General features: G+C 36.7%; 3 pseudogenes; 2 read left to right on the forward strand and 1 right to left on the reverse strand.

The window, feature by feature from the left end:
* Positions 1-4,011: 4,011 nt before the first annotated feature.
* Positions 4,012-4,887, reverse strand: LOC134477497 (olfactory receptor 52A1-like; annotated as a pseudogene).
* Positions 4,888-6,422: 1,535 nt separating this feature from the next.
* On the forward strand, positions 6,423-7,279 carry LOC106026600 (protein FRG1-like; annotated as a pseudogene).
* Positions 7,280-13,011: 5,732 nt separating this feature from the next.
* Positions 13,012-13,840, forward strand: LOC100734227 (olfactory receptor 52J3-like; annotated as a pseudogene).
* The last annotated feature ends 953 nt before the right edge of the window (positions 13,841-14,793 follow it).

Raw genomic sequence — 14,793 nt, forward strand, 5'->3', positions numbered from 1 at the left:
TGGGTTGATGCTGCTCAGTGCCAGTGAAGGTCTTCTGGAGAGAATGGAAGATAGATTTGACGAGCCTATCCACCCTTGGCCTGATGCACAATCCTGTCTTCCCAGATAGCTCATGAACTTTGTTTCCATAAGGAGTGCTTAAAGAAGGAAGCATAACTTTGTAATAAGCTACTTTGCTTATTGGAAGAGAGCATACATTAAAAGGCCAGTTGGAAATAGGATGCTTTTCTCTTCTCCTTTAGATACAGGTAGAACAGTTGACTGGAGGAGCCTAGCCCTGTGCACTGGGCAAAGAAGTCTCCAGGCATCAGTCTCTCACTTAATTATCTAGGTAACCTTTCCTAGTAACAGGATATAGCTACATTCATTTCAATTTCTATATGTTTGAAGCTCACAGGTTAAATCTGTAAATCATCTAGCAATGAAACTTTATCAGTAGGTAAAGGCACAGAAAATTTAAAAACTATTTACTCTTAATTAGCATATGTGAGGCACAAATGTAAATCCCTTGCTATTACCTGCTATGAAGTGTGAAGAACTGTCCTAAACTATCTCAGTCGAATCTCTGAAGGTGGGGGAAGATAGTCTAAGTGATCTGAAATTCCATTGAAAAATTTAGAAATAAGGATAGAGGAGTGGAGATTTTCATTGGTCATGAGCAAATGTCTACTGAGGAGCTTTTGAGTGTCCATCAGAGAGTTGCTCCAGCCCTCGATTCTTAGTTTCTATCAGCTCAGATAATAACCTGAGATCAGTCTCCAGAGAGGAATCCTGCCATCTGTCTGGTCAACATTTCATCAACTCCATTGGCCACTGGCTTCAGTGGGGATTCACCAAAGAGATGCTGGGGAGACCTGTCCTGTTTTTGAGGGTGGCAGTTGCTATAAGAACACTTAATTAGCTGGCAGAGTAACCACACTGTTTGTCAAAATTCTATAAAGAATATTCGGAAGACTGATCTACATCATTACCTACTGCTCTATAAATTTACAATACAGGGTTTAAAGTCCACAACTTGTGAGATTGGAGAGCCTCCTTTTTCTAAGTGAGTGTAGGTCCCCTATGTGTGCTGCTTTTGAGGATGACTTATTCCACTGTCACAGGAAGCTGGTTCTCCCCACTGTGTCTCAGGCTTAATCTCCAAAGGAGATTTGCCCAGAACAGAGCCACGATATGGCTCTTATGTGTGTTCTCCTAGACAGGCACAATTCTGATCAATGTCTCATCTGACCCAGAGATGGGTTATGTGTCCTTTATCTAAGATGACTTCCCTGTCTTTGGCATTAACAAACACTCATTTTCTATGGGCTTAACTAAGAAGGAAAAGGTTTGAATAGTCTAAAGTTCTTTCTGACTTCATCTGCCTTTCCTCTATAAGGAAAGTAGAAAGTGGAAAATGAGTAGAAGTCAAGTCAAAGATGGGAAACTGAAGCAGAACAGGCTTGACACTTCCTTTAGAGTATAAAGAAGGATCAGAGCCATTCTGTCTCAGTGAAACCTGCCCTCCAAGTCTTGGAAGTCCAGCCACCAGCCTAGTGCTGCTTACATGGTAGAAGGAGACGTGGTTTTTATGTGTATTTTCTAAATCTGAGCTAATTTCCATGTAGGAGAACCATTTGATATAAGTTTACATTAAAGTCTATCAGAGGTGTTCTAATATTTTTTCATTAGTGTTATTGTCTAAATACAGTCAAGCAAGGAGCACCAGTAACTAGCAACAATTTGAATATAACTTCTATAACAAAATAATAATAATAATAATAATAATAATAATAATATGCCATTAAAGAAAAAGCATTATAAATTTCATGTGTTAATTTAGATTCACATTACTTTAATAGAATTACAAGACAAAGCAATTAAAATCAATGGGCAAATAGCAAGCAATTGTCACAAAAAGTTATAAACAACTGGCAAAGACAAAGCAAAATTTGAAGCATAAAAATTTGTTACCTATACGAGTCCCAGTCCAGAGTTTTTCAAGCAAAAGCCAACCCTCACCTCTGTCCTGTGATGGAGGTCTTTGGAGACATCAGTCTCCCCCTCAGTTGCCAGGTACCTGCACTGACTCCATTGAGAACTAGCTCTGTGCCACTGCCTATAATGCTTTAACTAACTCATCTGCCTGGAACAAAATTAACTGGGAGCTACTGTACTGCCTACATTTTCTGAAAGGGTGGTTTTGATAGTGAGTATTGCTTTTCCTTAGTGTTAGGTGTAATTCTCAAGGAAAGGAACTTGAAGTTGTGTGTAAGTTTTAGAAATTCACTTGCCTTTTTGTAATACAGAGATTCTTATTTTATATTTGCATTTTTCAATGCTTGAAATTAATGTCCTTTGAGCACTGTGATCATTTCATTTACACTATTAATTCTATTGGTTTCATTCATGTACAATACTAAACACATTTGCTTCTATAAATAACAATTTTATGTCAACTTTTTATGCTATTTTTTCTCATTTGCTTTTTCCTTCACCTGATAACTTGTCATATATTTAGTTGACTCCTACATAGTAACTACCTTTATCAGATTTCTATTTATTTGTATATTACAATTGATTTATTTATAATTTGCTCTTCTTCAGGTATAAACAAGAACTCTGTCATATATATGTTTGTATATACCAGAATATACCAATAAAAAATGCACATTAACTTTAAGAACATGAAGAAATGATGCTATAATTGGTCAAAAATAAGCCATAATTTTATTCAAACCTTTAAACTTCTAAAATTATGACTTAATAGTAACAAAAATAAATTCAAAATTAATAATAGGAAGTTTATAAAAAATCCTTAAATCTTTAGAAATACAGTGTCACATAACTCAATAAGTTGAGAAATAGTTTGATAATCAGTAACTCAACTTCCTTTAAGAAAAAGGAATTACAAATTAAATAGAAAGAAATTAAAAAGGAATGTAGTTTAGAAGTGAATTTTATTAGAAAAAATGCCAGTCTTCATCCAATTACTATTTATGTAAACATCATTTTAGAAATGCTTTTAATTTCCATCATGATGATTTGAAACTCCAACCATAAATGATGCAGAATCCAAATTATCACAAACTCTAGAAAATAATATGATTCTCCTCATGAGCATGAATATTTGACATATCACTGCTGGGATTCACAATTCAGAAGAAAAATCTGGGCCACACACTTATGAATTACCTTTGCTATTCATTCCTTTATTTCTTAAGGTATAAACAAACAGCTCACTGCTTTACATATACTTACATAGAAAGCAGCAGAATACAATTGTAAATAATACATAATTATTTCAAATACACATAAAGGAAATGTTATAATTCAGCAAAAGGCAGATCCTAACATAAATAAATATACCTGAAAGTATTCAATGAACTTAAATTTAAATTAATAATAATATTTACCAAAAACCTTAAGCATTTTCAAATATGGTACCACGTATCTTGGTACTTCATGAGATTGATCAGATTTCATAAGGAACACTGACCTCAGGTTTTTTTTTTTTTTTTTGGTTCTTTTCGTTTTTATTGGTACCAAGGATCGAATTCATGACTGCCTGCTTGCAAGGCAGGCGCATATGCTGCTGAGCTAAACCCCCAGCCCCCTGACCTCAGTTTTAATTAAACAAGAATGAAAATGTAGCAAAAAACGAGATGCAGCAAAATCAGTCATTAAAGTTAATCCATAAATGAAAATATGCATAGTCCAAAATTAGTTTAAAATTAATAAAAAGTATTTAAATCAATGTGTAGAAATATAATAAATCAATTAACAAAAAGTAAAAAAAAATTGTGACTCGTTAGGTATTGATGCTAGTCTCTTTATAGCCACGGAGTGACAAATTTGTAAATAAATGTTCTTATATTCCAGAATGATGACACAAAATAGCATAGCACATACCTTCCATAATGTTACAGTCCTTAAAAATAATATGGTCTTCTTTTTGATCAAGAATATTCAGTGGATCACTGCAGGGACCCATGACGCAAAGGAAAAACCGGGCCACACGCTTACAAATTATCATATTTTTACCCCATAGACAATAGGGTTGAGAGCAGATGGCAGCAAGAAGTTAGATGGTAGACAGGAGAATCTGCTTTGAGGGAGCAACATGTCCAAAATGGTGGCTAAAGGAGGAAAAGAAGGTCCGAATGGAAAATTCATGTAAAACAAAAACATGAGCTGTGCCTGTGTTAAATGCTGTGAGCCGTGCTTCCTTCTGGTGGAGACGAAAAACAACCTGGAAAATCAGGGCATAAGATACAAGGATACAAATCATGTCAAACCCCAGAATACTGAATCCTACTTTAGGACCACATATCTTGTTGATTCAGACATCTTCTGCAGCCAGCTTGACCACAGCCATGTGCTCACAGTAGCAGTGGGCGATGTGCACAGTGGAACACATGCAGCCTTTTGATGAGAATGGGAAGCAGACCAACCAGCAGGACAGCTCAGATCACCACCACTCCCATCATATACCCCAGGATGAAAGGGGTGAGGTTGGACGTTTGTCTCAGAGGGTCATAGATGGCAATATAGTGATCAAAGGCCATTGCCAACAGAATGCCAGACTCATGCACTGCAAAGTGTGGATAAAGAACAGCTGGGCTAGGCAAGCATCAAAGGTCATAGAACAACACTGGAACCAGAAGATGGCAAACATCTTGGGAACAATGGCTGCATGGAGTTCAATGTCAGTGGCTGCTAGCACAGCCAGGAAGATGTACATAGGTTGGTGCAAGCTGTGTTATGCAGGGATGATGATCAGTAAAATGATGTTTCCCAAAGGGGCCCCTATGCACACAGCACAGAAAAGGACCCTATCCAAAATTGTATGTGCTCTAGTCCTAGAATGCCAATCAAGTTTACAATTTTCAGATTCACATATGACATGGTCATAGGTTTTATAAAGGTTAGTGTTTTGTCTTTCTGTAGTTGATTGTGATACCTGTTGAAAAACAATATGAATGGACGATGACAAGGTCTCATTCTTTAGTGTCATTCAATTGTTTTCTTTATGTTTCCATGAACTACATTGTGTACGGTGCAGTGCTTGTTGTGTTAGTTGGATCATAGTTTCATGAAGTCTTAAAATACATGTTATGGTAGCAGAAGGTAAAATTTTGGCAATACCTGAATCATCTCTCTGTCTTGGCTTTATCTGTCTCTCTGTGTCTTGGTCTCTGTCTTTCTGTCTGTCTCTCTCTCTCCCCTCTCTGTCTCTCTTTGTGTCTCTGTCTCTGTCTTTCTCTCTGTGTCTCTGTGTTACTGTGTCTCTATCACTCTGTATCTCCAGTCCTCCAAGTGAGCTTCATTTTGAGGTCTTTTTAGATGTCTTATTAAATTAATAAGTTACCCAAGTCATACTTCTGTCTCATCCTCCCATGTAATCACACTAGGCTCCCATTTGACTCTTGTTAAAGTCTCTGACAGTACTGATATTTATATCTTGTCTGACTTCTAGATCAATGTATCTAGAATACTCACTTTATATATGTGTCACCTCTTTCCTGTTCTAGAAATAAACACACTTTGTCACACTTAACAGTTTTTTATGTAAGTCTTGATGACTCACAATGTAATACCACAAAGCTTCACTGTTTACGCACCCTTCTCCTGCAAGCAGTCACTTTTATATTCTCCAAATGAATTTGATAGAGAAAAACTTGTTCATCCTATTTATTCACTCACTCTCCCATCAAAATATGAATAATCCTCTATTTTCAAATCATGCAGTATCACTTTCAGAGGAGACTGAAAGAACATAGCTTTCCAGTAGAGAGCTATGAGAGCTGGCTCTCAGCATGAATTTTGGCCCTTTGAATAGTTATGCTGAGTGTAATAAAATAATGTAGATGACATAGCTGTTTCCACCTGAGTTTACGAATTAGAAAAGAATACAGAGATAAAATTGATGAAAAATGGACAATTTAAGGAAGTACAGTGTACAATCAAATGCAGACACTGGCTGCATTTGTACTTACCACGAGGGTCACTATACTCTTTGAGCTTGGGTTCTGTGGCACGTCTTAGTTTGCATCCTGGTGCTCCTACTTTCTCTATGTAATTATTGTATACTATGAGCAATCATCTATAATTTGCATATTGAAGACTCTTTGAATAGAATATTCATTGTCTTTTTAGAGCAATGTAAATTCATTCAACAGAGCATTTTTCCCTTTAGTTTCTGTTTTGTTCGTCATTCTACAATTCTTGGAACCATTTATAACTTTTCTCCAATATCTCTCTCACCTAACACTGACTCCTGTCTCTCCAGTAAAGAAATTTCTTCTGGAGGAAGTAGAATTGGTGCTGTGGGGGGCTCCTGCTATCTGAAACAGTGCGAATCTCTTGCTCTTGTGGAGTGCTTTCTTCAGATTCACATTTGTTTCTTCCCCACCAATATTTTGCTCTACTCTAGATATTTTTATCCTCAGCCAGCTCCCACCTTTGTTTAGAAATTTCATCAGAATCATGGATGAATATTCATACATAAAGTCTACCAAACATATGCTCAAGGGAACAAAAGCCAAAAGTAAGAAGAAAAACAGAGAGAGAGAGAGAGAGAGAGAGAGAGAGAGAGAGAGAGAGAGAGAGAGAGAGAGAAAAAGAAGAGGTTGAAAAACTCAACTTGATACTGTTGGAACACGGCAGACAGTAGCCAACAGCAGTGATATTTCAGCAACTATCGCGGTTGAAACGAATAAATGAACTTATGTCCAAGCACTTGACAAAGGTTTTTTAAACAGGCAGCACCCATAGAGAAGTTGATGAAGGTCTTAGTCCTCCAGAGAAGTTTACTGCTGCCAAACTGTCTGATTCTACAACTTTCCTGAAATCTGGCTATGGAAATATCTTGGTATCAATTCAGATGGACTTCTTGTTGGACATTCAGATGCCTTTGAAACAAGCGACCAGTGGGAACCAGAGTTTCCAGATGGGAAATTGGCCTTATTGACCTCAAATAGTTGCTTTATTAGATGCAATGAAACAGGCGATAAAGAAGCAAAAAAGGAAAACAACAAGACAAGAAGAAATGATAAAGATTAGAACCTGAGCTGAAAGGGAAACCAAGAAAAAGATGACACCCCAGAAGACAAAGGAAAGCAAAACAGTGTGGAATCAACCATGTAAAAAAAAAAATCAGAATTTCCAAGATCATGAATTCAAAATCAGCAAAGAAGACAGTAAAATTCTTTAAAAGGCATGGAAAAGTGGACGATTCACATCTGACAGGAGAGACAAGATGAAAGATATTGCAAATGACCAGAAATTTTGTTTCTAAATAATCTTTCTTTTCATAAAATATTCAGTGATGATGCTTTATACAAAAAAGAAAAAAAGATTTCTGCTAATCTGGTCTTAGCTCTTCAGCCTAGAAAAAAGATAAAACAACACTGTACCAATAGTAGTGAAAATCTCTGTTTTTCTCTAGATGGAAATTTCTTGAAAAGTGTCTGACAAGCTCTTGTTTCATTTTTACATAAAGTACATTTTTATTAATATAAGGACACTTTTAATGTTTTGTGTAATGATTCTTATATGAAGAAAAAATGAAGCAGGACCACTGAAATTTTCTTTGTTACAGTAATACAATAAACTGTGGTCCAAACAATCATAAATATGGGTTAAGGAATAAACATTGTTAAAAATCATTTTCTTTGATACTTAGATGTAACATTTGGGTGTGTAGCATGGGAGAAATAGTGAAGTAGGTAGAAAATATTTATAATAATTATGATGTGATTTTCTAGAAATGATAGAAACTGAAAAGGAAATATATATCTTAAGCTAAAATGTTATTTAGTAATTCCTAACACTTTAAAGCTATAAATTGATATCGCGCTACTACCTGTGAAATATTTTATAACGCCTTTACTAGTTACTTGCCTGTTGTTTAACACTTATTTAAAGTCATTAAAATCAGAAAGATGACAAGAACTATTTCTTGACATTCATTTACCATTTTTATATATAATCTTTATCCAGGGCCTATTCATCCGTATTATAAAGATGGATTATAAATAATGGATTCTGTTTCGTAAGACCAAGGTATGCAGACAGTGTATCTTTCTCAGCTTCCAGCTGTCTGACATGCAGCATGGGAAGGGAGGAAGGTGCAGAATCCACGCCCTCACCAAGGAGTTTCCTTCTCTTCTCTTTGTTCTTCCTTCTCCACATGGCTACTCTTTTAACAAGCCCCTTGGCTGAGGTTACATTCATCTGCTTCAAGACTGCTGCTATTTTCTGAAGAGGTGCTTATGATTTGAAGAATTCTGGGTTTCAGTTTTATTTTAATTCTCTTTTTTCAACTTCTTGACCTTGAGTTTTGAGATTCAGAGAAGGAATTTGCAACTGTATCTTCACAGACATCAGGTGCTCCTTCATGGTTCTTATAGGCAACTTCTGGCTTGTCTCTCCCTACCTCACTATTTGATTTCTTGGTTTTCAAAAAAGACAGTTGTGGAGAACTTTTTTCTTCATCAGATATAAGAAAATAATTTAGTTTTTAACTGAATTTTCATCTACAGAGATATCAGAAAAATCACGTAAGGAAACAACATCGCTTCCGAAGTCATCTGAGTACTCTGAACTCTGCCTGGCCACATGGGCTGTGATTGCGCTTATCAGCTCATCTTGGAGAGCAGTTCTTTTGCTAACTTTTGGACTCTTCATATATCCCAAAGTTGTGTGGAAAACTTCATGAGCCATAGTGTACTTTTTTCACGACGTACCTCTATTTAATTGTTAATAAATGGTTAGAATAATTCATTCAGTCCATGATAGTGCAGAAACTTCCAGATGGGCTGTACCAAGCTCGCCTTCCAGGTGCAAGAAGCAGAGGCTGGCAGGGCGGGATTGCCCTCCATCCTTGGGGCTCCTGGCTTTATGTCCACCCAGGCTCTACAGCCCAATTACTGTATTTATTTTGTTGCTATTATAAAAGTGTAAGACTTTAATTCATACTTTTTAGTTGTCTTTTGGTATATGGGGAAGGAATTGACTTTATGTCATTTTGTATCCTGCATCATGAGTATAATTGGTTATTCTTTCAGACTTGTTGTTTTGTTGGAATTTTCTATGATAATTATGTCATCTGTAAATAAAAATGTTATTGCTTCCTTTCAATTATAAATATCTTTTAATTTTTTGGTATAGTTGTACTGGCTATGATTCCAGCATGATATTGAGTAGGAGTAGTAGGAGTGAACATGTGTTTTGTTCATGGTCTTGGTTTGGGAGTGTAGGGTTTCCTACCTCTACATGTGATGACAGCTGCAGGTGTGCATTTGTTTTCTGTTTTTTCCCAAGTTGAATTTTCCTAATCTTCAAAGTATTTTTATTATGAAAGGTTAGGAGAAATTATAAAATGCTTTTGTGAATCAGTTGATGCAGTCGTATTCTTTGCTCTTTAACCTAATTATGTAAAAAAACACAATAATAGACATTAAACTGTGAAGCCAACTTTTATTCTGTAACATCTGTAGTTTCATTTTTTATGGTTTCATTTACCTACCATTAATACTGGTAAAAAAATTTTAAGTGGAAAATTTCAGAAGTGAATAATTCGTGATTATTAAATTATAAACCACATGTACTTTCCAACATCATCTAACCTGGGATGTGCATTGTCTCTTTTTCTGATATACCCACAATGTATGAATAATCTGCCTGTTATTCACGTTAGAGTTTGGGCCATACTGTAAGTTATGTAATGAGCACCATAATTGTGAACATTGAAATTCTGAAACTAAAAATTCTTAAAATATAATTGTTCTTATTTGAAAGTCATATATTTACACATTTAAGTAGAAATTTATTTGAAAAAAAACAAAATATGATAGAAAACTTCATGGTTCATTTCACGCAAAAAAAGGGTAACAGTATCACATGTTTTTGCAAGCATAAACACTGACGTATACTACTGACAGATACTGTTATTGCAGTTATGAGAAAATGAACCAAATTCATAACTAAGTAGATTAGAAAGTGAAACTGTGTAAACCCATATTTCTATAGTTATTAATTGCAAAGTGTGTTTTAACTGTGGTAATCTAGCATATTATGATGGACAATGTAGAGTTTGGATGGGATTAATAAAAACCAGGATAGTCACTATTGCATATGTAATTTCCTAAACAGCTGACATCTGACAGAGTTTAACTTCGACAGTATAGATGTGCAGAAAAGGACAACTCTTCATTTATGAAGGATGTCTCCATGTTTTTATGCATATACATAGGGCTAACACACTAAGTAAATGTGTGACAATACCGTTTTGTGGAATCAAATTAAATACATAGAGCTGATGCACTAAGTCAGTGTGTGATGGTACTCTTTTGTGGAATCAAATTTGCAAAAGTAAAATAAAGTGTTGAGAACTACAATTTCCACTTCCCGTTTTGGAAATTATATAAAGATGAAATGGATATGGCAGTAATTTGTTTAAAAATAGGTTGACAATTTAGCACGAAAAACTGTGAAATTAATTGGGTATTTTAGTACTGATTTTGCCTATGTTCACCTTGGTTTGTTCTTTGTTCCTTTGACTTTTCTATTTCTGAGCAGAATTGGGAGTCTGTGGAGCAGTCTCTGAGGACTCTGTCCCAAAATACTGCCTAAAATGAGAGTGAAATGGGGTGCAGAATTATAAATATAACTGAGGTGCAAGAAACCCATTAAATCTGCCTTCCAGTGCTACACATTTAGGAGACTAACAAACACTGGGCTGTTTGATGGAAGGCTAAAGTGGATCAGCTGTGATTTCTGGTGAGTAAAGGTAGCAGAACAGAGACAGCCTCAAGAGCATTGCCAGCTGAGAGCTGGACTAGGTGGTCATCCTCTGACAGACAGGAAAGGAAGTTATGTATTAAATCATCTAACATTTTGCATTATTGTTAGGATATAGAGTTCTAAGTTTAACTCCAAAGACAGCAAGAGAAACTATACCACTGGATTTGTTAGAATTTTTCTGGTCAATGATAATATTTAAGTACTACTCAGGCCACTTTTAAGTAACTTCTGCTCAAAATTTGGAAGAAATTTTAAAAGAGGGAGGATTCACTTTTTTTTTACCTTATTAGATTTATGAATTGAGAAAAAGATAATAAATGTTTCAAAATGCAATATGCCAAGGGGAAAAGCAAGAGATGGTAAGATTTAGAGTGAATTTTAAGTGCTATATTATAACATAAAAGACAACTTTCTTAATAGTTTTGTTCTTCATAGCATTTTGAAGGAAATAAATATCATTTTTCCCCAGTGCCTTTAGAGGCTATTGAAGAAGGAATACTACTATCTAAAAAGCATATATATGTTTTCTAACAGCAAAACCCTCCAAGCTTATTGAGGTTTTCTTCTATGCACATTTGTAATGTCTTTAACTGATAGGAGGAGGCATCAAGGAAGTGTAGAATTCCTAGCAGAGATCAAACTGACAAAAATAAATAACCGTATGTTCTGAGAAAGCCTGATGTGATAAGAACAGTGGCTTAGTCATGACAAAGCACCTTTTCTTCTTTTTCCAAATGATCCTGTCTGTAGTCTGTCAGTCATGAACAAGTGCCATTTTCAGTGCTGGTCAGGCACTTCAAGAGAACAGCAGTTTGATCTAAGAATATCTGCTTATGTTGTTAAGACTCTACTTGGGTGTATATGAGATGTGACTAGGCTTGGACCAGACATAAGTCTCTATCAGTTAATAATGATGAACCAGAATAACTTAGATTTCAAAAGCCAGAGTGTCTTTAAACTAGGATTTGCAGTTTATTTTCATTATGAATCGGCTGAATGCAATCCTTACTTTGTTTTTATCTTTATTGCTCCATATAAATATTAATGGGAAGATATAGGGAAGAAAAATTCTGGACCTACTGTATGTCCTATAGGAGTTGGTATTGTATAAAATTGAAGAATGAGTTTTAGGAACAACAGAGGTTAAGAGTAGAAACATTTATTGAGAGAAAAAAGCTCCTGTCAGAGAGAGAGAGAGAGAGAGAGAGAGAGAGAGAGAGAGAGAGAGAGACAGAGAGAGACAGAGAGAGAGACAGAGAGAGACAGAGAGACAGAGAGACAGAGACAGACAGACAGAAAGAGAGACAGAAAGAGAGACAGAGTGAGAGACAGAGACAGAGACAGAAGGTGTCCCTGGTGGGTTGGCAAAGATTCTATCTTTTGTAGGGACTTTTATAATGTAAAACCATGAAATCAGGTGGGTCTAAGGTGGGGAAATCTGGGAAACACAAGGCAGATGGGCATGAGATGGGATAGAGTTATGATCAACCAATCAGATTAATTGCTCAAGGAGAACAGATCAGATTAGGGCTGAATGAGGAAGCCAGTCATGCAGCAAACAAGCATTCTTACAGCTCAGTGACTCTTCCTGCAGGAGGTTGGGATGGTAACACTTGGCTTCTCCAGGCAATCCATACCTAATCCCTAATGTTCATACTTAGGGTATGGTTGCTTTGTTTTGCCTCTGTTTTCAGATATAGTCCACAGCAAGAGGTATGTGTCTCCTCCAAGGTCACAAGACATTGTTCCTCTACACTGGCTTCCTGGAAGTGTTAGCCCTGCTTGCCTGTCTGTAATATTTCTAACTAGGTTAGCTGCCTGTAGCAATCTTTGAAAGTCTCTTACCAGAGAGTGGATCCACATAGCTCAACCACATTTAGTTGTCTTCCAAAAAGAGTGGCTAGGTCTAATTATTACAATTCTTCACTGAGTACAATGAAAAATTCACGTTTAGAGTTAGAAAACCATCAGTAAGCACAGAATGAAAGTTCGGAATGTGATCAAATCCTGAACACAGAATACCTGTTACCTATTCTCATGGTAAAAGAGAACCGAATTACAAAGCCCAAGTCCCCCACTTTTGTTTGTTTCTTTGTTTGTTTACAGGAAGAAGAAATTCACTTCTTCAGTCCAATCTTCCCAGAATATTATACAACCACAACAGCAGCATCTGTCACCCAGCCACATTTTTCCTAATTGGAATCCCAGGTCTGGAGAAGATCCATGGCTGGCTCTCCCTGCCTTTCTTTCTATTTACCTTGTGGCTTTAATGGGGAATGCCATGATTTTGATAGTCCTCAAAACACGCAGTCCCTCCGAGAGCCCATGTTCTACTTTCTGGCCATCCTTGCAACAGTCGATTTGGCTCTTTCTACCACCTCTGTGCCCCGCACGCTGGGGATCTTCTGGTTTGAAGCTCATGAGATTAACTTTGGAGGGTGTGTGGCTCAGATGTTTTTGATCCACACTTTACTGGCAGGAGGCTGAAGTCCTGATGGCCATGGCTTTTGATCGGTATGTGGCCATCTGTGCTCCACTACAGTACACAGCCATCCTGACATCTCAGGTGCTGGTGGGCATTGGGTTCTGGATTATAATTCGTCCAGTTTTGTGCATACTTCCCATGATCTATCTCATCTACAAGCTGCCCTTTTGCCATGCTCATACCATCGCCCATTCCTACTGTGAGCATATGGCCATTGCAAAGTTATCTTGTGGAAATATTCATATCAATGCCATCTATAGACTCTTTATGGTCTCACAGTTTCTTCTGAATCTTGTCCTTATTGCCACCTACTATGTGCATATTCTCCATGCTGTCTTCTACCTCCCATCACAGGACACAAGGGGAAATGCCCTCAGAACTTGTGGCTCTCACATAGCTGTTCTCTGTGTTTTCTATATCCCATCAGTCTTCTCCTTCCTCACTCACCTATTTGGACACAGCATTCCACACTACATTCATTTTCTTATTGCAAACCTCTCTGCGGTTATTCCAGCTTCACTGTACCCCATCATTTACGGAGTGAGGACCAAACAGATAAGAGAGTGAGTGCTTGGTGTGCTTAATAAAGTATAAGTATCCCATGGTCTATTTCTAAGGGTTTTGATTCTTTTTCAAAGAAGACACATACATGCTTATCTTAAAGAATATATCCTATTTCTTTGCCTTCTTCCTGCCGTGATGCAATTCTAGTTGTTGTTTCTAAACAACTACATGGAATGTGGACTGATGAATTCAGAAACCTGCAAAGAAATACCATTATATTTAGATTTTAAATACTCTTGGACTATTATCCTGGACAGGGACTAAGTAGTGCTCCTTTAATGACACTCAAAGAGCCCCTGTTGTTGCTTTTCTGGTGGAAGAACATGTTATATTGGGCTTCTTGTACCCTTTGACTAAACACATGCAACATTGGCAATTTATTTTATTTTAGTCTTTTTTTTTTTTTTTTTTTTTTTTTTTTTTGTCTTTTTCCTTTTTATCAGTACCAGGGATCAAACTCACGACTGCCTGCTTTCAAGGCAGGCGCTTATGTCGCTGAGCTAAACCCCCAGCCCCTTATTTTTGTCTTTTTGAGACAGGGTTTTGCTATGCAATTCAGGCTGGCCTTATGCTTACTTTGTAACCCAGGCTGGTCTCTAGCTTGCAAGGATCCTCCTGCTTCTGCCTCCCAAGTCCTGGAATACAGGTGTGTGCCACTGAGCCCATCTAACACTGCCAATTTAAACCTACACATTTCTTCTTTGATATCTTGCTTTATTTATGAGTGCCAAAAAATATTTGAGTATCTTCATAATTTATACTTCTTTTATCCATTTTATGTCTTGCATGTTTATGGATTTTGAGGGTAGATTAAGACCCCAAACTAGCATAGGCATCTGGCTCGGTGTAAGTTGCTTTTGGTTGTTGTGTTAAATGATGTTTCCGAGTTCAAAACATCATTGCCAAATCTTTAACTTGAGATACAATCATCTTCAAAATATAGGGATTTTAGTACA

This window comes from Cavia porcellus, unplaced genomic scaffold (genome assembly GCF_034190915.1).
Source record: "Cavia porcellus strain 051 isolate PalLab524CR breed Dunkin Hartley unplaced genomic scaffold, mCavPor4.1 scaffold_9, whole genome shotgun sequence".
Taxonomy (NCBI): Eukaryota; Metazoa; Chordata; class Mammalia; order Rodentia; family Caviidae; genus Cavia; species Cavia porcellus.